At 39.2% G+C, this 24,749-nt stretch overlaps 1 long non-coding RNA gene across 1 annotated transcript; it reads right to left on the bottom strand.

The window, feature by feature from the left end:
- Positions 1 to 87: 87 nt before the first annotated feature.
- On the bottom strand, positions 88 to 24,078 carry LOC308642344. Its single transcript, XR_014020537.1, has 3 exons — positions 23,560 to 24,078; positions 1,377 to 1,513; positions 88 to 796 (listed from the first exon to the last, which is right to left on the bottom strand). It is a non-coding gene; the product is annotated as an uncharacterized lncRNA (long non-coding RNA).
- Between the last annotated feature and the right edge of the window lie 671 nt (positions 24,079 to 24,749).

The following is a 24,749-nucleotide window of genomic DNA, read 5'->3' as shown; positions in this document are numbered from 1 at the left end:
GAGAATAAACGCAGTAACAAGAAAGAGGTAGATATGGTGGGTATTCAATAATTACTCATTTTCCTCTTCCTGTTCTGCCTCCTCCACCACCCTTTTCCCCATTCTCTCTTTCTCTCTGGCACCCCACTAAGTGTGTGACCCATACAGTGAAAAAGACAAAGTTTAGAAAAGGAGATTTTTGCGTGAACAAATGAAGTATGATGATTTATTGATCTCCTAGTGTTGGGTTTCAACTTAATAGGAAAATTTTAATCATGCAATGTTTCCTCCACTAAAGGCTCAAGAGTAAGACATGAGTTTGCTGGGCTAAGCTTCCTCTTCTTTCTTAAGAACACTTGGCTTTCCAATATCCACTTTTAGCAATGCAAAACCTGAATTATCTGAGAAGGTAGGTGCTCTGAAATTTGAGAGACAGAGGAACAGCCCAATTCTGGGAATAGCTGGACTCCCCAAGACGATGAGGGTGGTGGTTACATCTGTGGTGAGCACCTGCTTTCAACTCTCCTGCCGCATCCCGGAGGTGGATGCCTAGAAATTCCACACTGAATATCATCCTGGGAAGCCACAGCCCCCCATCCTAGGAACTGAGAAGGACAGAGAGGGAGGGTGTGCCAGTGCAGAGGAACTTCCCACCTCTAATGGATCAGGAGCATCAGAGAAGCCACCACCATGGACTTGCCCCGCCGTGCCGATTGAGCAAGCAGGAGGTTTTGTCTGATCCACAGGGAGGAGAGGGGGATGAAGGTTTTGAAAAACAAGTGATACTGTGTGTTACATCAATGTTGGTTGGAGCAGACTGTAAGAAGGACAAGACAAAATTAATTAAATTAGAAAATTCAGAAATCCGACATGAATTCAACAGTTACGGACCAACTCATGCCATTCTCAAATAACCATCACCCAATGTATCATGCACTGCACAGGCAGCATGTTCAAGGTATAATTGAAACCTATGAAATTTCCATCCAGTAATTTCCTGGGGTTTAATCTAATACTGTGGTTGCTCAGAGGAGGGCATGATCAAGGCAGATGGAAACATTGTGGCCCAATCGATTAAGTCTGGTTTTGTTTTTAACCTACAATATTTTTGAGAAATCTAAACTCTAAATGTGCCAAATTTGGGGATTGCACACTTAACACTGATTCCTGGCTTCTCTAGAACAGAAGAATATTTGGAAACGAAGGGCCCATGTTATGACATGGCAAAATTTTGCTGAAGCTGAGTAGTGAACACCCCACGTTAGCAACATGTTCTCCAGTTGGCCAGTCCCCCCGGCTCCCTATGGTCTCTAAGACTGAGGTCAAGGATCAGTAGCACCTTTTTTTCTTACACATGGCCCACCTCATTCATTCACTTGCCTCTGGTAGGTACTCACCTCTGTGACTCCTGAAGCTATCAAGGAGAGCTTCTGAAGCTGACACTACAGGAAGACAAAGTGAAAAGATGCTCAAAAGAAGGCCTGGCATTCTAACAGGCAGGATGCATGATGGTGTCTTTCGTGGCAAAGGGAACCTGGACTGGGTAAGAAAAGAGAGCTGAAGATAACACCAGGGAGGAAGGAGGGGGCAAGACGTGAAGAGCACTGTGTGATGCTGGGGCGCTTAGCTGTTGGGAGAGGAGATTGAAGCAATCAGAAGTGGTTTTTTGTTTGTTTGTTTTATGAGCTACACATGACATTACAATGATCTTAGCGATTCATACATTAGAATCAATTGGGATAAAATTTCTCATTTTTCTGATTAAGTTTTTAAGCAGAAAAACAAAACCACTGTGTCTGTAATTCGGACACATTGCTCTGTTGGTAACCAGACAGACGGACAGGAGCAGGAAGAGGATGGAGGTAGGGAAGCCGACTTGCAGGCTCTTGTTATATTCTTGTTCCAAAGGTGATGAAGATCTGGACTACTGGGCTTTTTTATTTGTTTCATTTAAATGACAGGCAAGGCATATATCCTGCCCACTTCCGCAGCTTCTCTTTCTTATTTTCAAAAACTCTTAAATATTAAGGACCTAGTTAACGCTTGTGTTCAATGACCAAAATGTGCTGCAAGGGAGGAAATGGAACAGATAGAAAAACTGGAGCTGGGAATGTTGGAAAGGGTGTGGCAGGTAACTGTCAGTTAGCAACATGTCTCTTCTTTCTTAACTACCAGAGCCCTGATTCTGTTTGGGCTAAAGTGTTCAGTCTCGTCAGATGAATAAGACAGGTTAAATCCATCATGGCAATCTCATCTGTCTTAAGTTGATTGGACAAGGAGTGGATTTGTAAGCTATTTTCAGCCAGGAAGAAGTCCATTTGAGGTCTCCTTGGAAAGATCTTCCTTCCTGCTAAGAAAGTTACATGAGGATAAGGTCTGTTTTCTTCCAGCACCCTTTCCCCCCCGCCCCAAGACACCTAAAAAGTTTTATTGAAATAATAAAACACAGAAACACCAGATTTTCATTTTAAAGTAAAAATGACAGTATCTTCCAGAACTTTCCTGGTACTACACCAAAAACAAACCAAGTTCCAGATCCAAAAAAAAAAAAAAAAAAAAAAAAAAACCATGAACCTGCTGGCAAATTTTTATCATGGTTCTAAGCCCTACCAATTTTTACATCGTGCTTGTTTCAAGAATAAGTAGCATTTTTTAAAACTGATTAATACTCGTGAGAACTGAACTTTCTTGAAAACACACATAAACACACCCTACTCAAACCCAGAGAAGATATACATTTGTTCATTAAACTTGCTTTAGATTACTTTTTTTTCTCTTCACACACTAGCATCTTAAGCCAATGCTTGATCCATGCTGCAAAAATAGTATAAAATGGAAAGACCTGTTAATTCCCTAGGGAAATTTAAGGCAAAAGGAAAAGCCTTTTGATATAAAAGAATAATAAGATGCATTGATCCACCACCCTTATTGTTTTTGGTCATTGCCATATGAGACAGTGCAGCTGCAGGCATTGTATGCTTGTGAGATCAAAGCCAGGAGAATTACAAGGACATTTATTTGTTCATTCAACAAATATTTATCAGGAATTTACTGTTGCCAGGTTTTCTAGGCTTTGGGGATGCACTAGTAAATAAAACAAACCGTCTTACGTTGCATATTCACCCAGAATCCTGGTAATGTTAAGCAGAAGGGATATTAGTGTCATTATTAAGATATTATTGTACATTCAATATTCTGTTACTTGTAGCCCAAAGCTTTCTAATGACATAAAAGGATTCTTTAAACAGTTTTTTGTAGTTTTAGATGCGAGGCATGCCTTTATTTTTTATTTGTTTATTTTTATGTGGTGCTGAGGATCAAACCCAGCACCTCACATATGCTAGTCAGGAGCTCTGCCACTGAGCCAAAGTCCCAGCCCACATAAAAGACTTTTTAAATTATTACTACTATTAAGAGGTTAATGAAGTGTCTAAACAAAGCAGAAACGGGTGTTGACAGTTTTCTCAAATCCCCAGCCTCAGAGGTTAATTTGCATCTATCCCTCTACCAGCAGGACTTAGCACCTCCATTCACCCACCATGCTCAAAAAAAAAAAAAAAAAAAAAAGACAGGGTGCTTCTGCATAGTAATATGGACCAGAGAAAAGAAAGATGTGGAAAAGAAGGATAGAAAAGTGTCTTTTATCCACTCCAATCCCCCGCCCCCCGAACTCCCTATAGAGAAGCAGCTTTTATAAATGAAAGCTGAAGTGTTATGATAAGAAGCTTAGAAGACACAATAACACATACACAATAGCACTGTGTCGCTTAGGTGCTAAATTGCTACCTAGAGAGGAAAGGAGGCATGGCACAGGGTGGCATCTGGCAGGAATCCCAGAGTGGTGGAGTAGGATGCTAGGAGACAGCATTCCCACTGCGGATCCTGGCCACAGCTGTGCTGAGGAACCACTACACACTGGCTGGTATCGATGGACTTTAATAATGATACAAAATTAGAATACATGTGAACTTGTTCTTGTGCTCAAGTGAGACACCCTTGGTATTGCTGAAATTTAGCATTGCCGATGAACTGAGATCCTGATACGTCAGGAAGGACTGTCAGAAAGCTAAATTCAAGCCTTGTTATTGTTCCAGTGACCTCATTTGTACCCACTGGCCAGTATGCAATGAGGACTTTCAGGTTACCTTGCAACATTAAGATTAAGGGAAATGACTGCAGCTTTTCTTTCCTTCCTTATTTTCTAATTTACAGATTGATATTCTCTGTTCCTTATTTGTTAACTCCCCCACAAAAATGTCCACATATTAATTATTTCAATTTTAGATTGCAAATAGCCAAATCGAACTAAACTTTCCACAGGAAAAGGAAATACTATTTTTTTTAATTAGAAAGCATGGGGCAAAAGAAATTTAGATAAGAAGGATGCTATGAAAAATACTCCCTTTATGGTCAGAAGTTCATAAATTTGTTTGGGTCAGAAAGTCTTTTCAAAATCTGAGGACACTGTTGGCTTCTCTGCAGTAAAAGTTTATTTTCTTCTTTTAAAAAAATTTAATTTGTTCTTTTTAGTTATACATAACAGTAGAATGTATTTTGAGAATTACATACATGGAGTAGAACTTCCCATTCTTGTGATTGTGGAGTTACACTGATAGTATGTTACATAAAGCTCATTTTCATCTGAAGCCCATCCTCTGTCCTCAAACTTGGATGCAGAGGGATCCTAGGTTAAAAGCTTTTGTGTGAGGTCTCCAGATTCTAGTACCCTTATGGGCATTAGAGCATGATGACGATGAAAGGAAGTCCATGACTTTGACCTGTCTGCTGCTCAGTTGTGCATCCTTGATCCACATCAGAACTTGCAAAAGTAGATGAATTCAGAACCAATAAGTCACCTTGACAATTAAGTGGTCCTGCCAACACAGTTGATAGTTTCATGCTCCACGGAGTACTTCTGAGAGCATCCTCTTCCAACAGAGCTGACCATCGTCATATTGAAGGGTTGTAAAGAGTGACTGACACCTTTTATTCATAGAAGAATCCTAATTTAGCTATTGAGACAAAGGTCATCTTCCAACACTTCATAAATGTTATCCGAGTTCATTTGACGAGATCAGATGAGAGCAGGCAAGTTCAGGATGGTATGGCCTTAGACTACCAGTTCATCTTCACATGAGCTCTATGAAGGTATGAAATATAACTCTCAGTTTGAAGGAGAGAAAACTAGGGTAAGATACATAACCAAGGTCACAGGTGATAAGATATCTCAGCCTATGCACTGTTAGTACTCTAGCCCCACAGTATTTATGTGGAAAACCTTATCCCCTAGTGTGATGGTACTGGCAGGTTTGTGGGCCTTTGGGTGTGTCTCTGGCTCTGTGGGTTCTGTGCTCTCTACCAGAAGAACCAGTGTAAAAAGAACAAGAACAAGGTTATTTTTTTATTTTTCCTGTGTGTGTGTGTGTGTGTGCGCGCGCGTGCACATGCATCCCAATTATATAAAATGATGGGCTTCACTGTGTTATTCTCACACATACATAAAATCACAAATTGATCAGTTTGACTCTCCAATACCCCCTCCAGCCTCCCCTCCTTTCTCACACCTGATATGCTCCCCCTATCCTAATAGTCTCAATATTACTTTCTTGGCATTCCTTCCCCCACCCAATTTTTCCCCTTCTAGCTTCCACATATAAAGGAAAACATGATCCCTTTCTCTCTGAATATGACTTATTTCACTAAAAATTATGATGTCCAGTTCCATCCATTTTCTTGCAAATGACATAATTTCATTCTTCTTTATGGATGAATAAAATTGCATTGTGTATATATACCACATTTTCTTTATCTAGTCATCTGTGGATGGGCACCTAGACTGGTTCTATAATATGGCTATTATGAATTGTGCTATGATAAACATAGATATGCATCTATCTCTAAAGTATGCTGACTTTAAGTCTTTTGAATAAATACCAATGAATGGTAAGCTGGATCATATGGTAAGTTCTATTTTTAGCTTTTTGAGGACATTCCCTTTTGATTTCCATAGTGGATGTATTAACTTACATTCCCACCACTGGGATATAAGAGATCCTTTTCCCCCCACATCCTGGTCAGCATTTACTGTTATTTGTATTCTTGATGATCGCCATTCTAATTGGAACAAGACAGAATCTCAGTTTAGTTTCAAGTTGTAGTTTCTTGATGACTAAAGATGTTGAATATTTTTTCATACAATTGTTAGCCATTTGTACTTCTTCTTTTGAGAAGTGTCTGCTCAGTTTATTTGCCCATTTATTGGTTGGATTATTTGCTTTTTTAATGTTGAATTTTTTTTTTGGCTCATCTTACAATCTGGATATCAATCCTCTGTCAGTAAAGCAGGGAGTGAAGACTCTCCCATTCTGTCAATTTTCTCTTCACTCTGTTAATTGTTTCCTTTGGTGTGCAGACATTTTAATTTATGACATCCATTCATTGATTTTTTTTCTCTTATTCCTGAGCTATAGGGGTCCTATTCAGGAAGTCTTCACCTGTGTCTGTGTTGAAGTGTTTCCTCTATGTTTTCTAACAGTTGCAAAAGTTTCTGATCTCATAATTAGTCTTTTTTTTAATTTTTTAATATTTATTCTGGGGTTGTGGCTCAGCGGTACAGTGCTCGCCTAGCACGGGCAAAGCCCTGGGTTCGATCCTCAGCACCACATTAAAATAAAGGTATTGTGTCCAACTACAACTAAAGAATTCAAAAATTTTTTTTAAATCTTTATTTTATTTATTTATTTTTATGTGGTGCTGAGGATCCAGCCCAGTGCCTCATATTTGCTTGACAAGTGCTCTACCACTGAGCTACAACCCCAGCCCTCATAATTAGTCTTTGATCCATTTTGACAGGTAAGAAGTAGGATCCAGTTTCATTCTTCTATATATGGATATTCAATTTACCCAGTACATGTATTAAAGAGGTAAACTTTTCTCCAATATCTGTTTTTATCATGTTTGTCAATATAATTTGAAATTGGTTATTGTGATGCCTTCAGCATTGTTCTTTTTGCTCATAATTGCTTTGGCTGCTCTGAGTCTTGTGTTCTTCTGTACAAATTCTAGGGATTTTTTTTCTAGTTCTATGAGAAATATCATTGTTATTTTTTTTAATATTTTTACGAGGTGCCAGGGATTGAAACCATGCTAGGCAAGCGCCATACCACTGAGCCACACCCCTACCCCTATAATTGGTATCTTGAGAGGGATTTCATTGAATATGTAAGTCAGTTTCGGTAATATGACCATTTTAGCAATATTAATTCTGCCTATCTATGAACACAAGAATTTTTTCTGTCTTATACTGTCTTTTCAACTTCTTTCTGTAGTGTTCTATAATTTTCATTGTAAAGGTCTCTTACCTCCATGGTTAGGTTTAATTCCTAGGCTTCTGGTTTGTTGGCTTTTGGTTTTTTGAATGTTGATTCTGTATCCTTCCACTCCAATATTTCTTTTTTATTAGCTCTAGAAAACTTCTGGTAGAATCTTAGGGTCTTCTATGTATAGGATCATACATTTGCAAATGGAGATAATCTGACTTCTTCCTTCCCTATTTGTGTCCACTTTATTTATTTCTCTTGCTTAATTGCTCTGGCTAAAATTTTAGGCATTATATTGAGTACAAGTAGTGAGAGTGGACATCCTTGTCAGGATGACCCTCTATTAGGGGGCTTCTGTTCAAGCCAGAAGGAAGACAGCTCTGACAGGAAGTGTCAGACTGACCTGAATAAAGGAGGAAGGTGCACAGCTCCCATGGCCTCTGTGGGGCAGCCATGGGCTTTAGTTGCACCTGTGCTCTTTTTCATCCAGAGTCTTTGTCTTAAGGGTCTTAAGTCTTTGTCTTAAGTCTTCCGTCTTAAGGGTCTGCATAGACTGGGGCATCTTAGTATGCTAATAAGGTAAAAGTAATCTTGATTGCTCCAATGACCGTTCTACTCTTGGGTTTGTGTTTGCCCCTCACCATCTGGGATTTGCCTCTTATCATCAGGGAGAGTTCCTCGTACTATTTTCAGAGCAAGGCAGATTATTGTCTTGAGTGGCCTTATCTTGATGATTTTGCTTTGTCTGACTCTGAACTTTTTTTAGTATTTCTGCTGATCCCACAGTCTCAAAAGCTGAGCTGATTTCTTAGTCTCCCTTCCACAGGTGTGTTATTCTAATTTATAACCTTGGAGAGTGGTCCACTTTATTTAACCCCTAAGTTTCTGTATATGTGTTAGTTGGAATGTCCACTCCCTTTTGAGAGATTTAATTTCCCTCTTAAGAGGTCCTATTCTTCAAGTGGGGAGGTCCCTGACTGCTGGCTCGGATTCCCCCTGGCCCCCGGGGCTTGGTGCCAGCCCTGGTTTCTTGTGTGCACGCCAAAGAGGCCAGCTCCCAAGGCCTTGAAAGATTTGTGGTGTCTGTTTCCATATTATTCAGCCTATAATGGTTATGTGGGAACGTCCTGACCTGCTTGGGTCTGATAAGGTTCCTGGTTGAAGGCTTAGTATGAGTCGACAAGGACCACCTGCCCCCCTCCGTCCTTGCTTCCGCCTACCAGTAACTTTCCATTCTGTCTGAAAGAAATATATAAGTATGAGCTGAGATAATAAAGAGAGACTCTCCCTGGATGAAGAACCTTGGTGTCCTGTGAAATCTTTTAACCCCGACGTCTCCCGCCGGACTCGGTCCATTTCTGCCGGACGCGGCAGTTTGGAGGTTCCGCCGACCGGAAAGAGGAGGTAAGCGGACGGGGGCTCCCTCCACGGAGAGGGGGGACTGGAAGCCTTCCATAAGCAGAAGGGGTCCTTCCATAAAGTAAAGAGACTGGAAGCCTTCCATTAGAAGAAGGGGTCCTTCCATAAGAAAAAGAGACCTTCCATAAGAGAAGGGGGAAAAAGTTGCAACTTAAATAAGGAACCATGGGTAACTCAGCAGCAAAAGTTCGTCTGGCCAACGAACTCAGGGAGCTGCTGAACACACAAGGAACAGGAATAAAAACAAAAACTGTAACAGAATTCGTTGAAGTTATTGCCCAGGCATGTCCTTGGTTTCTGACAGGGGGATTTCTTAATAACAATGATTGGGATCAGGTCAGATGTGATTTACAAAGATTGTTGAGGGATCAAGGTCCGGAAAGTATCCCAATCGCCACTTTCTCTTTATGGAGACTGGTTAAAGATGCTTTGTTAATAGATAAAATAAAGATTAAGGAACAGCTTGCAGAATGTGAACAGGTCCTTAACCAGGTCCAGGAAGAGCAAATGGCAGAGTCCTTACCCCTTTCCCATTATTCTTTCACATCTCCTTCTTCATTCTTAGATCCACCCTAGCTGCTCTCAACCCTGCCTTCTCATCTTCCCCCTCCCTAATAGGCCCACAAAAAAGTCTTAACTGACCTTCTCCAGAATATTCACCATGGCTTATTTTAGGACTTTCTACAAAACAATCTCTACAAAAAGGTTCAATGTGGATAAATTTCCTATTTTCATATTACCCTGTTTTATTTGGCTACTGTCTGAAAAAATTAGCACTCCAGGCGCTGGACACTCCCTTACTAGTTTTTCACAAAAATATGTAAACAAGGCCTCTGGCCTTGAGCTGGGCTTCACAGTGCTGAGTACATTTCTAAGATAAGGGAGTTACTAGCTGGGCTCCATGGTAACAGCTGGCAGGAGGAGGAACTGGAAAGGGAGATAGAGGAACTAGAGGGTCGAATGAAGAAGTCAAGATTTAAAGCACCTACGGCCCCGATCCCTGTTGTGCTCCCTCCTTATAACCCCGATTGGGATGAGGACAACCCCAGAAGGTGGGGGGGGGGGAGAGGTTCAGTGGCAGCCTAAGACGGCCCAAACTTTTCCAGTAATTGAAAACCTGGATGCCGATGGACAGCCAGCCAGAGTGCATTTCCTTTAGCCTTTAAAGATATCAAACAACTTAAGGAGGCAATTATAAATTATGGGCCTCATGCTCCCTTTACATTAACCCTCTTTGAGTCTTTCTCAGCTAATCAGTTGGCTCCTAGTGATTGGCAACAACTCTGTAGGGCTGTCTTATCAGGAGGAGATTTTTTGTTATGGAAAAGTGAATATCATGAGAGATGCCGTGAGTTGGCCCAAATTAATCAGAATGCAGGTCATCCACAGAGGAATGCAGAAATGTTGACGGGGACTGGGCAATATGCCACCATTGACCAACAGATAAATTTTGACCCAGGTGTTTACGCTCAGATTGCCGCAGCTGCCGTGCATGCCTGGAAGGCCTTACCCGTCTCCAAAACAGAGGCTAAAATTTCAAAAATCTCTCAAGGACCTTCCGAGCCATATTCAGACTTTACAGCCCGCCTAATGCAGGCAGCGGGAAAAATATTCCCAAACCTGGAACAGGCCATGCCTTTGATTAAGCAATTGGCTTATGAAAATGCTAATACCTACTGCCAAAATGCCATAAAGTCCTCACGAGCCAAAAGTGTTGATGATATGATTAGAGCATGCAAGGATATAGATGGGCCCCATATCACTGGTCAAGTTCTGGCCGCGGCCCTTAAGACTGGTTTTCAAAAATCTAACAATCAAGGGGTTAACCTGAGGGAATGCTTTAAATGTGGCAAAAGGGGTCACCTACAAAGAGATTGCCCGGAATTTCAAAACAATCCTGGCGGAGATAAACCTGGACTTTGTCCCCGCTGCCGTAAAGGCAGACACTGGGGTAGTAAATGCCAGTCCAGATGGGACATTGATGGAAACCCCATATCGTCGGGAAACGGGAACAGGGGCCCGCCCCGGGCCCGGAAGCCAGAGTGTACAGGGCGGTACAGAGACAGAACAAGCTGCTACCGCAGTAAGATCTTAGCCAGGTGGGGAAAAATGCAGACAAAATCAAACAAAATGTAATCGGCTAGGAAAACTTGGGGAACTTTTGCCTCCAAAATGAGCAGCGGACTCCATGTTGTTTGCATCACCATGGTAACCATGGGGTGCCTGGCCCGAAGAGCGGCTTCCTGGTCCCACCTTCCACACTCTTGGGGGCTACCGATTGGTTCTTCCACAGTCACTCAGACAGGACTTCTAGTCCCGCCTTCCAGCCACTAACCTGTACTGCTGTGTTTCAGATTTCTACCGGAGCTGCTCAGAGCCTGTATTTTTAAAAGATGCCTACCTGTAAATGCTAACGAAAGATATCTTTTTCAGACAAAATTTAATTCTACAGGTTTCTATGTTACAGCCCTAAATTTAAGCTAGTTCTAAGTTAAATAACCTGACTTTTTCTTTAGAGTTGTGTTACTAAATAATGTTCTATTGATGAGAGATATCAAATATGCTTCTTTATATTTTACCTTTAATTTTGGAGGTTATGAGGATACATTTGCTCGCCACAGGAACAAGCCGGCAAAGTTCCTGTGATGACCAAAAAATCCTTATTTTCATTGCTAACTATAAAAATAAAAATGTATACTCAAGGATCTTATTTCAGTTACATCAAGTGACGTCACATAAAAGAGTGCACTCCTAGTTAAAAATAAATTAAAATGGATCCAAATATTTTAAGACCACGTGGTTACATAAAGTTAATACAATTATAAGTTAAGTTCTTATTCTTAATATATATTTTTTAGATATTTAAATAACCTATATTTGTTAATCTATAAATTAATTAGCACATGCCTAATTGATTAGTTAATATATATTTGCCTAATTGTTTTTCTTCAACAGGAAACCCATAATTTATGTTTTATATTTACATTTATCAAGATACTCTGCCTTTTCAGTTACAGATATTTGAGATAAGTGTGTTTACTATAAATTTGCTTTTAAGTGAAAATACAATCAAGTAGTTTCTAATTCTCAAGGTTACTGTTTAAACTTATAAGATGATAAATTATTATAATTATTTCTACAAAATATCTAAGGGTTTTAACTATATTTTCATTGATATTTCTTATCAAAGTATAATAATTTGTTTATAGATTCTAAGGTTTTCAGAAATTGTTCCAAAGTATATTTTTTTTTAAGAAAAAGGTGCTTCAACAAAGAAAAAGCACACATGGATCCTAAAAAGAAGAAAGAAATCATCTTTGGGTAAAACAAGGTCTTTATATTCATTTTCCTAAAAAAAAAAAAAAAAGGGGGGGGGGTTTATATTGGTATCTAAACAGATGATGTAAAAAGTTAGAACAATTAAAAAAGAGATTTATATATACTAAACTGACAATAATTAATTTAAGGGTATTTCAGGTTATTTTCCTAATTTAACTATACTAATGTGAACAAAAATTTTGTCCATATTTTGATATGATAAACACCTATTAAAATGTAAGTTTATTTCTTTAAAGAAAGATCCTTATTGCCTAATAATTCTTACTGTTTAAGATAAAGATTAATTTTGGTAAATAAATTCACATTGTTGATTAAACATTAAGTATATTGAACTACTAACTTAAACCCCTGTATAACCTTTTGAGAGGAGACCCCTCACCCACCTCCCTGTAAAAACCTACTCCAAAAGCCTTGAAGGCACTCAGGTTAATAGAGAAGGCCCTACAAGACATACAGGTTACCCAGATAGATTATTCTATACCCCTATCATTTATAATCCTGCCATCAAAATTAACTCCTACTGGAGTGTTTTGGCAAACAGGTCCCATTTATTGGGTCCATCTACCCGCTTCTAACTTTCGGGTGATAACTCCCTTTTATGAACTAGTGATAAATCTGATCTAAAAAGCCAAATATTTGGGTGATGCACTGTTTGGAAAAACTTCTGACATTCTCATTCAGCCTTATACCCAGGATATGATTTTAAAATTACAACAAAAACATGATCTTTGGTGTCTTTTTCTTTGTAATTTCAAAGGTCAAATTGATAATCACTTCCCCCGACATAAACTTCCAGAAGGCCTTAAAAAATGTCCTATTATTTTTCCTAAAATTATTAAAGGGGAACCTATCCCGGGAGCTCAGACTGTTTATACAGAGGGAGCTAAAGGGGGGTTTGCTGTTGTTTTTGATGGATCTCAAGTAATTCGACACCCTGTTCCTAAACTGTCTGCCCAAAGATCAGAAGTTGAGGCTCTAATTATGGCCCTTAAACTATACAATTCCATCCCACTTAATGTGTACACTGATAGTCTCTATGTTGCCAATTTAGCCTTAGTTATTGAAACAGCCCCCTATATTGGCAGACAATCTACCATCATGGAACAATTACAAACGGTTCAGCTCCTTGTTTGGGCTAGACGAGATCCTTTATTCATTGGACATTCGGAGCTTCCTGGGCCTCTGGCGGAAGGCAATGCTAAAGCAGATGCCGCCACTCACAATATGGGACCGCTTTTCGGTCTCCTCCTTATAGTTGCTGTAGGCCCCTGCCTTGTCAAGAGAATGACACAATTTATTAAAGACCAAATTAACATTCTGACTTCTAAGCCAATACAGGTCCATTATCAACGCCTACAAACCAAGGATGATCTTGCTGAAGTTTGTCTCCGACCAATTCGAAGATGATTTTTCTACAATGATCCCTGCTTCATGCCTTTCTCCTTTTGCCCCCTTTTTCTTCCTTATTATTCCTCTCCTCTGACTCTATGCCTTGTCGAACCGGAACTGATTAAAGACCTAATAATGACTGGCTGGATCGCTACCACTTAATGCCTTGGCAACAATGAGCTGATCTTGTAGTACCCAGAGACGGGCAACTTTCACGCTTGCACTGCAACCTAAGACAGGGGAATGGGGCCTCCCCAGAGACGGGTAAGCACTGTAAGGGCAGTGAACGACCTAAGACAGGGGCTACTTGATTCCCTTTGACGTGCAACAAACAAAAGAGGGGGAACTGCTGGCTCGGATTCCCCCTGGCCCCCGGGGCTTGGTGCCAGCCCTGGTTTCTTGTGTGCACGCCAAAGAGGCCAGCTCCCAAGGCCTTGAAAGATTTGTGGTGTCTGTTTCCATATTATTCAGCCTATAACGGTTATGTGGGAACATCCTGACCTGCTTGGGTCTGATAAGGTTCCTGGTTGAAGGCTTAGTATGAGTCGACAAGGACCACCTGCCCCCCTCCGTCCTTGCTTCCGCCTACCAGTAACTTTCCATTCTGTCTGAAAGAAATATATAAGTATGAGCTGAGATAATAAAGAGAGACTCTCCCTGGATGAAGAACCTTGGTGTCCTGTGAAATCTTTTAACCCCGACGTCTCCCGCCGGACTCGGTCCATTTCTGCCGGACGCGGCACCTGACTGCCTTAGGAAGTAACTAGATTTAGGTGAGCCCATGAGGGTGGAGTCCCAATGATAGGATTGCTACCTTATTGGGAAGAAGAGACACCAGAGCTTCCTTTCTTTACTGTGTGAAGAAACAGTGACAAGGTAGCATCTGCCAGCCAGGAAGAGAAGATGCTACCTGCCCTGAATCTGCTGACACCTTGATCCTGGACTTGTCAGCCTCCAGAAGGGTAAGAAATAAAGCTCTGCTGCTCAGCCACCCAGTCTATAGTATTTTGCTATAACAGCCTGAACCAAGAAACCCAAGATGGCAGAGCTTATGTTTTTAATTTCTATGCTTTTTGCATTCCAACAAAAATAAATGTTATACTTCATAGTCTTAGTTCCCTCTGTCAACCCCAAATTAAACACATTAATAAAAACCACAAATACTTGTAAGTCCCTTGAAACGCCTTCAATTAAATAAGACTGGATTTTGAAAGGCATTAAAATGTACTGACATAGAAAGGAAAAAAGATGTCTTTTCACTTAATTGTTAAAATCCCCCCATTTATCTCCTGCCCACATAATTCTCAACTAATAATAGCCTATTTCACTCAGTGTCAGCGAAGAAGAATACCGAATGCTGTAATCCACATATGTGTTATTTTGTTGCACATGCCTGCAAACTATAATTAGCAGATATCTTCTTCAAACATCAAGTCAAACATTTTTGAGGCTTTTTTTCTTTCCTTGCTTACAGAAAATTCAGGAGAAAAACATTTTTTAAAAGCAAAAAAAAAAAAACAACCCTGTTCTCTCTTATATTACGATTTGACTTTGAATCTATCATTATACTTGCTTATCCTTTTAAAATTATGTCTGAAAAGGTGTGACTTCAAGCACAGAATCTATCCATCATGATACAAACATCAAAGAAAACACATCAAAGCAGATGACAGCAACGAGGGTCACATTAGAAGTCTCTGAAAAAAGAACTCGTTGAATTTAAAGTATGAAAATAATTGGTGACTCTAAAAGTCCTTTTCTTATTGATGAATGTGGAAACACAACTGCAGGGGTTTATAAAAATTCTAGCACCTCCATTCTGTAGTGGTTAAGCAGATTGAGGTGAATCTATATGTACTAAGTTAGAAATATATCTATGAGAAAATCAAGTTGCCCACAATATGAATAGCATGATTTCACATTTGCAAAAGTAAAATTTTCAGTGTATAGAAATATATAGATGGAACTCTAGATAGGGCAGAGGGGTGGGAGGAGAAGGGAGGGGACAGGAGATTAGCAATGATGGTGGAATGTGATGGACATCATTATTAAAGGACATGGATGAAGACATGAACTGGTGTGAACATACTTTATATACAGAGATATGAAAAATTGTGTTCTATATGTGTAATAAGAATTGTGATGCATTCTGCTGCCATGTATTTAAAAAATAAAAGCAATTTAAAAAAAGAAATATGTGTAGATAGAGAAAGATACCCATATTTGTATATTTGTAAATGCATGAGAGAAATGTCTAAAAGGACACATACCAGAAACATTTTAGGACCTGATATTAGTCAGTTTTTTTTTTTTTTTATCGCTATGGCCAAAATACCTAATAAGAACAACTTAGAGGATGAGAAGTTTAATTTGGCTCACAGGTTCCAAGGTTTCTACCCATACATGGCTGATTCCATTGCTCTGGGCCTGAGATGAGACAAAACATCATGGCCAAAGAGTATGGCAGAGGAAAGCTGCTCAGCTTATGGATTCCAGAATGATCTACTTCCTCCCACTGGGTGCCACATCCCAGGGGTCCATTTGGTGACTGATTAGGTCAGAACCCTCGAGACTTAATCATTTTCTCAAAGCCCCACCTCTGAGCCTTTAGAGAACAGTCTAGATTCAAACCCTAACAAGCCCTGAGTCACACCCATTCAACCTGTCTCCAGTTCAGTCACAGCTGTGGAGGACAGTTCCACACAAGCTCTAACTCATGGTGATGTTCTCCCACCCTAAAAGCATAGCTGCAGTCTTTTCATATTCTGTCTTGAGGGCTTCTCCGGTGAGCCTGAACATCTTTGCAAACAAGAGCCCCTTAGGACAAGTGAGTGAATGACCCTAGGTACAACACTCAGCCATCAGGGAATAAGCCACTGCCACCTTCCAATGGTCGGTTTTAGGAATCAGTGTGTACACTTTTTTTTTGTGGTGATGGTGGTGATGGTAAAAAATACACAACACAATTTACTATTGTAATCATTTTTAAGTATAAAATCCATTGGTATTAAATACATGGACCATGCCGTACAATCACCACCACTTCACATGTCCAGAACTTCATCACCCCAACATGAACTCTATGTTAGTATTGATCCACCCCATTCTCCCTTGTCCTCAGGCCCTGGGAACCTCAATTCTACCTCCTTTTCTTATGAACTGAACCATTCTAGGCAACTCATATAAGTGGAATTCTTCAATATTTGTCCTTTTGTCTCTGGCTTAAGGCAGAATGCTATAGTTTGAAATGTACCCTGAAGTCCCACCTGTTAAATCGAGGTAGTGGAGCCTTTAGAAAGTGGTACCTCCTGGGAGGAAGGTCGATCATTTGGGAAATATCTTCAAAGGGGATTATTGGATCTCAATCGTTTCCTTTCTCTCTTTGCTTCCTGGCTGCAATGAGGGGAGCAGCTTCCTCCACTGCGTACTCTCAACATGATGTACTGCCTAACCACAGGCCCAAAAACAATGGGCCAACCCACCATGGACTGAAACCTCCAAAACTATGAGGAAAAATAAACCTTTGCCTCTTTATAAGTTGACAATCTCTAGTATTTTATTACAGTAACAGAAAGGTAACACATTTATTTTTCTTTAAGTGTTCAAATGTTTCAAGGTGTGTTATAATATATGTAAGCATTTTATTCATTTTTTAAAGACTGAATAATATTTCATTATGTGTATATACCACTTTTGTATAGGCATTTAGCTGTTGTTGAACATTTGGACTGTTTCCACCTTTAAACTGTTGTCAACAAAACGGTTATGAGCACTGTGTAAAAGTACCTACTTACATCCCTGCTTGCAATTCTTTGGGGTATACACCTAGGAGTGAAATGCTGGATCATATGGTAATTTAGTTTAACTTTTTGAGGGACAATCAAATTGTATGCTTATATGTCCTTATAGAATCAAACCTTAGAACCTCAATAATATGTTCATATATAGTCATCTCCTTTCCTGTCTCCCTGCTTCCTATAGTGCCGCATGCAGCTTAACTGTACCTAAGACCATTGTTTTGGGCTCTTTTAGGGGGAACCCAAGCTAGGACAACATCCACTTGTATGAGTAATTACCTCTGGGAGCTAGGAGTGGAGAGGAGGAGACATTTGCTTTTTAAATGTGTTTATAATTATATCACTTTTGCCTCCTCGAGTTATTATGGTCATAAAAAAGTCACAGAGTGCAGTGTTACTCTATTCTGGTAGAATATACATGAATGGCTGTTCCCAAACCATATGACTCATAGACAGATCATTCTTCCCACCTTGTGCTCTTAGAACGAGTTACAGTGCTTAAAGATTGATTTTTTAAAAATTCTTGATCTGAGATTATGCTTGTGTCCTTAAGGCTGGATCCCTGGGGGCTCTTTCTTAATTTATATCAAACTTTCAGTTTTAATTACCCTCATAACAACCCATTTTGCAGGTGAGTAAAGTGAAGTATAGTTTCACTAATTGTAACAGATGCAAATAAGGAGACAGAAACACTAAAAATTTAAGAGACTTGCCCCATGGGCACTCAGATAAGTGACAGAGGGCTTTGGGGTTGACATTCTTCAACACTATTTTGTATGGTTTCTTTTTTTATTATTATTAGCTACACATGACATTACAATGATCTTGGCAATTCATACGTTTGAATCAAATGGGGTATAATTTCTCAATTTTCTGACTGTACAGATTGCAGAATTACATTGGTTTCTTGGGAACAGTGTTCAGTGAACACCCTAGTCTGTCCCTGTACTTTTTCTGAAATTCTTGTTTTCTGCTCTTCTGGCAGGAAAATGTCTACTCCTCCTTTGGAATCAACATGGGAGGTGAAGACTTCCTGGCTCCCCCATGTAGATCTATGTGCTATCTTCCCTACTTCCAGGGCTATCTACTGACATTGACAATAGTTATTTCATATTGCTTCTGCTCCTTTCCATGCTTGTCTCACTTAATTGTCATAAGAATGGAGAAGAGGAACTTATTCAAAATACAGATTCCCCAGCCACACTCACAGTTGTTTTTTTTTTTTTTTTGAGAGAGAGAGAGAGAGAGAGAGAGAGAGAGAGAGAGAGAGAGAGAGACGCACACATGCCAGGCAAGCGCGCTACCGCTTGAGCCACATCCCAGCCCACGTTCACAGTTTTAACACTTTGAGAACCCCTTCCCTAGGCCAGGGATTGGCAAATATTTCAGGGTCAGAGAGTAAATAGTTTAAGCTTTATGGACTATGTGGTCTCTGTCACAATGACTCAACTTTGCTGTTAGCAGGAAATCAATCATAAGTAATACATAAATGAGTAAGTATGACTTGTCCTATTATGGTTTGGATGTGAAGTATCCCAAAAAAACTCACATGTGAGAGAATGTAAGAAGGTTCAGAGGAGAAATGATTAGGTTTGAGAGCCTCAACCTAATCAGTGAATTGATTCCTGATGGGATTAACTGAGTGGTAACTGGAGTCACAGGTGGAGTGTGGCTGGAGGAGGTGGTTCATTGGGTGGTGGAGATCTCTCTCCTCTCTTTCTCCCTCTCTCTCTCTCTCTCTCTCTCTCTCTCTCTCTCTCTCTATATATATATATATATATATATATATATATATATATATATATATATATATCTCTGCTTTCTGATCTTGATGTGAGCTGCTTCCCTCTGTCTGTGATGTTCAGTCTCACCTTGAGCCCACAGAAATGGAGCCAGCCTTCTATGGATTAAGACCTCTGAAACCATGAGGCCTCAGATAAATTCTTCCTCCTCTATAATTGTGCCGGTTGGGTCCTTTAGTCACAGTAGTGAAAAAGCTGACTAAAACATGTCCCAATAAAACTTTATGAATACTAAAATTTGAATTTCATATGATTTTCTTGGATCCTGAAATGCTGTTCTTTCAATTTTTCCCCAAACATTTAACAATAAAAAGCTCCTTTTAAAAAAAATTTAAAAACTTCTTTAGCTCAGAGACCTTGTAAAAAAGGGGAGTGGGTCAAATTTTGTCCATTAAGCCATAATCTACTGACACTTGTCCTAGATCATAGATTGTAGTATTGTATTCTTAGTATTTACTTGTGTGAAAATAATTACAAACTGAATTCATTTATTCCTTATAATGTAGGTTTTTATCTTTAAAAGTACCTTCATTTTTAAATTTTAACTTGTTTGTTTGTTTTACTCCTGCAAATCTTTAACCTCCTTAAGGTCTGATTGCTGATCAGGAAAATAAACTGTTAGGCAAGAATCAGTGAGTGGTTTCAAACTATGTTCCTTTAACCCTAGAGGTTCCCACCCAGGAGTCAGTGTAAAGAGTGAGGGATAGAATGGTGGCATTGATGGGGATCAGTGTCCCCTCATACTTACATCAACCAAAACAGCTTTACTATTGTATATCTTTATATATATATGGTTTCCAAGACAGAGTGATTTGAAAAAAAAGGATGTTTTTTCTTTCATTGTATTTTGTTCTGAAACTGTTATCTATGTAATTAGTGTAATTAGAATGAATAAGGAATAAAAACTAGAAAGGAAGTATCTGAGTTATTGTTTGCTGCAGATGTGATTGTATATCTGGAAAACTCAGGAAAATAGACTAAAAAACTATTACAAACAATAAGAAAAAATCCGTAAAATGGATGAAATTATTTTTTCTGTATTGAGAAAAAAATCAATTAGAACAATTAAAAAATATATACCCAGGGTTAAACTGAAAAATAAAAATACAAAATTTATGTGAAGAAAACCTTCCAATATTACTTAAAATCAAAGATTCAATATCATAAAGTATTTTTATTATATTACTCATTAACATCTTTTTTTTTGCATGAAACAAGCAGATTCTGAATTGTATTGGAAGAATAAGCAAGCCAGAATTGCTGGGGAAATTCTGACAAACTTTAAATGAATAATTCTGATGAATTAAATGAAAATCTGATTAATGATAAAGGTAAATGAACCTATGTTGTATTTTCAAATACATATAAATTTATGTGTAATTAACCAACTTGGCAGAGGTGCCTGAAAAGACAGCTCAGTAGAACAGAATGAATAGTCCAGAAATAGATTGAGATACACAGAGGAATTGAGAATATGATAAAGGTGGCATTTTAATTCAGAGTAGAAAAGATGGGCTATTCTAATAAACTACAATGGTACAACTGATTAACCACCTGGCAAAAGAAAAACTGGATTTCTTCCTTATTTCTAATAACAAAATAAATCCCAGACAGATAAAAAGTTAAGCCTAAAAATTAAAATATAAATGTACTAGAAGAAAATATAGAATTTTTTATAATATTGGAGCAGGCAAGAAACAAAACTTAAGTGATATATTAAAAAGCTGACTGACACACTTAAAACAGGTAAAATGCATCTGTCAGCAGAGAAGAAAAAGAGACTGAATTAAGCTAAAAGTCAAGGGACAAACTCAGAGAAAATGCTTACAGCACATATGACAGAAAAGAAGATAATTTTCTTCACATATAAGATATCAAATCAATAAGAAAATATACATTTCAATGGAAAAAGCATCAAATATAACAAACAGAATTCATAGAACAAGATGATAACTGTATATAAAATGGCATAATGTTTCATTACCAGAGAAGCAAAAAATAAAATATTTATAGCATACCATAAGGCTAGAATGTTGGGGAATGGGCAATATCACATATATCTGGAGGACATATATAGTATGGAACCTTCTGGAGGCAATTTGATAATAGCTACAAAAATTTAGACACAGCGAAACCCTCTGGAAATACATCCCACAGATTTGTTTGCATGTGTAAGCAAACTTAGAATGACAACTATCACATCATATTTATAGTACAAAATGCTGAAACATAATTAAATGTCATTAGTAGGATTTTAGCTATGGTGAATCACATTAGTGCAAAACTCTGCAGGCATTGAAAACAAATAGGATAAATCTATATCAACAGATATGGAATGATCTTCTAAACATTTTATATAGAAAAAATCAAGCAATAAATGGTGAAGTATAACTTGAAAGCTTTTAGATGCTTAGGAAAAAAAGAAGAAGAAGAAGTGAATAGGAGCTGGGGCTGTAGCTCCATGGTAGAACATTTACCTCACATGTGTGAGGCACTGGGTTCAATCCTCAGCACCACATAAAAATAAATAAATAAAATACAGATAAGGTGTCCATCTACAACTAAAAAAATTTTTAAAGAAAGGAGTGAATAAAGGTGTACACATGTGCATGTATATTTTATACAGAACATCTCCTGAAGGTCACACTAAAAATCTGGCCACAGTGGTTGCCTAGAAAAAGGTAGGCTCAAGGCAGCAATTTGTCCCCATTATCTACTCTGCACTTACTTTGTAGAAACCACATTTTAGCTAATTCTATGGCCACCTATAATAAAAATTATTTCCCCGCTTTCTTGACAAACAGGTATGGCCATGTGCCTTTCTCCTAACCCTATCTTTCCTGCTGGCCAGACTGTGAACTTGATTCTTGGAACTTAAGCCACCTATTTGGAGCAGGAGAGAAAACTCACATTCTGACAATGACAGCCTTGGACTAGTTTTTGTGGGAGAGAAAGAAATGTCTGGGTTGTTTAAATCAATCTGTAGGAGTTTGTAACATTCATAGTTGAAGCAGGACAGGGGACAGACTCCTGTTGCTGAGTCCATGACAGAACAAGGAGGGTTTTGCGAAATTCTAAATAGAGAGCTGTTTTCTTTTTTCTTAAGCTCCTCTGCTTTCCAGAGGAAGTTGGGACCATCATCATCCTCTAAGATTATCACAGTTTCAGGATATATTATTCATTGAAAAAACCTAAAAGCCCACATGATAGACCAAATACTTTCTGGCTAAGAGGATATGGAAAGAAGAGGTGGGTGGATGTGCAGTGGGCCAAGAAACGAGAGGTCCTCCATCTCTCTCGGATTCTTCCTAATTACAAATATTCTGAGGCTGAGGCTGAGGCTTTCATGCCATCATAAATTAAGCTGCTTATTGCTGGATCATGCGTAGCTGGAGTCATTTCAATGCCCTGCTAGGAGAAGCAGCTATTTTATTTAATTTAGGATGTGCTGACAAGATTGCCAAACATCAACAAGAACCCAGGAACATTCTCAAACAGAAGGCATGATACCCAACGATGATGTCAAGTCTCTCTGCCATCAGTTTTGATGTTGGGGCATGGTTTTAAGAGAATCAAGGAAAGAAAGTGAATTAGGGAATGCTGACCAGGATGCTGGGGCACAGGACTCCCTTCCACTTTCCTAGTGGGTCAGAATGAATTCTTTTCATGTTCTTATTATAGGCTACTGGTCTTCAATCATAGCTAAACAACAGAATCGCCCTGAGAGACTTTTAGTTAACGTAAATTCTCAGACTCCATATATTAAAAATTCTGACTCAACAAATCTGTTAGAGTCTTAATTTCTATACTTTTTCAAAAAGTTGCTCTGGTAGCTGGGCACGTTGGTGCACTCCTTTTATTGCAGTGAATAGAGAGAATGAGACAGGAGGAACAGGCTTGGCAATTTAGCAAGACCCTTAGCAACTTAGTGAGACCCTGTCTCAAAATAAAAAATAAAAAGGACTGAGGATGTGGCTCAGTGGAGAAGCACCCCTGGGTTTAATCCTCAGTACCAAAAATAAAAGTTGCTCTGGTGATTTGGAGAGCTGAAACCTGGGGTAGATCAATTCAGTTTGGGGGAGTAGGGTACTGGTGATTTATCCCAGGTGTGCTTTACCACAGAGCTACATCCTTAGTCCTTTTTATGTTTTATTTTGAATCTAACTAGGTTGCTAAGGATCTTGCTAAGTTGTCGAGGCTGCCTCAGCCTCCCAAGTGGCTGTGATTACAGGTGCATACCACTGTGCCCAGTGATTCAATATTTGTAAATGGACATTTTGTGCTAATACATGGTGAGTCACAAGGTGATATGCAGTTTGGTCTCTTGGCTATAGGTTAAGATGCTCCATGTATCTCTAGTATTGCCTTGTCCACCACCTCAGAAACAATGCACTCACTTCCTTTTTTTCTTTTACTTTTTTTCCCTCCAGTTAAACATTATCATTTCTCTCATATTTCTCTACCTGTATTGTCTAAGAAGACAATACAACCGATAAGTAGAAAAACAGGACTTACCATCAATGCAGTAAGTATCATGGCTTCTTGCTGTTGAGTGGGGTCACTGATGTCCATCAGCCTATGATGTTCAGGAAATGGCACGTGTCTGCAGCAGGTGGGATACTCTTGCCCAACTAGACACAGGGTGAAGATGCTGAAGATGCCCCACCTTTGAAGTCTGGAGGCAACACTCATTTTATTCCATGCTAGTGACACACCTGGGGAGGGGCTTCAAGGACAGTCTACCTGGAGCAGCAAGAAAGGGATGTGACCTATAGAAGACCTAAGATAATAACACAGGGGATTAGAAGTAATCTGTCTTTTGTTATCACCACAAGCTAGTGATTCTAAACACCATCAGTGATAAAATACTCCTCACTGGGGAAAAAAAAAAATCTTTTGTTGGTGTAAGTTTCTAAAAACCAGTGGTTTTCAAAGTGTGGTCTTGAATCAGTAGCACCAGCATCACCTGGAAACCTGATAGAAAGCGGGATTCATGGGCCCCACCTAGACCAACTGAGCCAGAAACTTGGTGGAATGGGGGTGCACTCAGCAATCTTTTTAACGAGCCCCCCAATTGATTCTGATGTGTACTAAAGTGTAAGAATCAGTATTCTAAATAAATGCTGTGGCTACTATTGAACTTTTAGTAATTATATGTGTTCAATGAGCACATTGTTCTTACTATTCCTTTCAAACATTGTGTTCTACATGGACTTTCTTTAGCAAATGCCCAGCATAGGCCAACCTGTTAGGGCCTGTAAACAAGTCAGGATGGTGCCTGGCATTTTGCCAGAGGGAGTGGTTTGTGAAGTAACGCCAGCGAGCCATTAAGTGTAGAGATTCCTTATTGGTTGACTGCTGTATCTAGTTTATGTTAATTAAGATAAGCTGTGTGGAATGTATATATACCCCTCGGGTCCTACAATAAACAGCTCCCACTCCTGCTGTATCAATGTACACAAGTTGCTCGTCACCCCCGGTTATTTTGCTGCAGCCAGACTGCGGCAGCAACCCAAGTGCATGTATTCATTTCAAGAGGAAGTTCCTAAGCACCTGGGATTGTAACAACTTGCTTCAGGAGAGCACATGTCTCAGATCTCCATGGAACTATGTATCAAAACTAAATAGCAAATATTATCTCACATTCACTGTGCTTATAAAAATGAAGAGATGAAACTTAAGTTACTTCAACTTCAGCCATTCCA

The sequence above is a fragment of the Spermophilus citellus genome (assembly GCF_964194105.1).
Source record: "Spermophilus citellus genome assembly, chromosome: 2".
Taxonomy (NCBI): Eukaryota; Metazoa; Chordata; class Mammalia; order Rodentia; family Sciuridae; genus Spermophilus; species Spermophilus citellus.
This window is presented reverse-complemented; position numbering and strand designations above follow the sequence as displayed.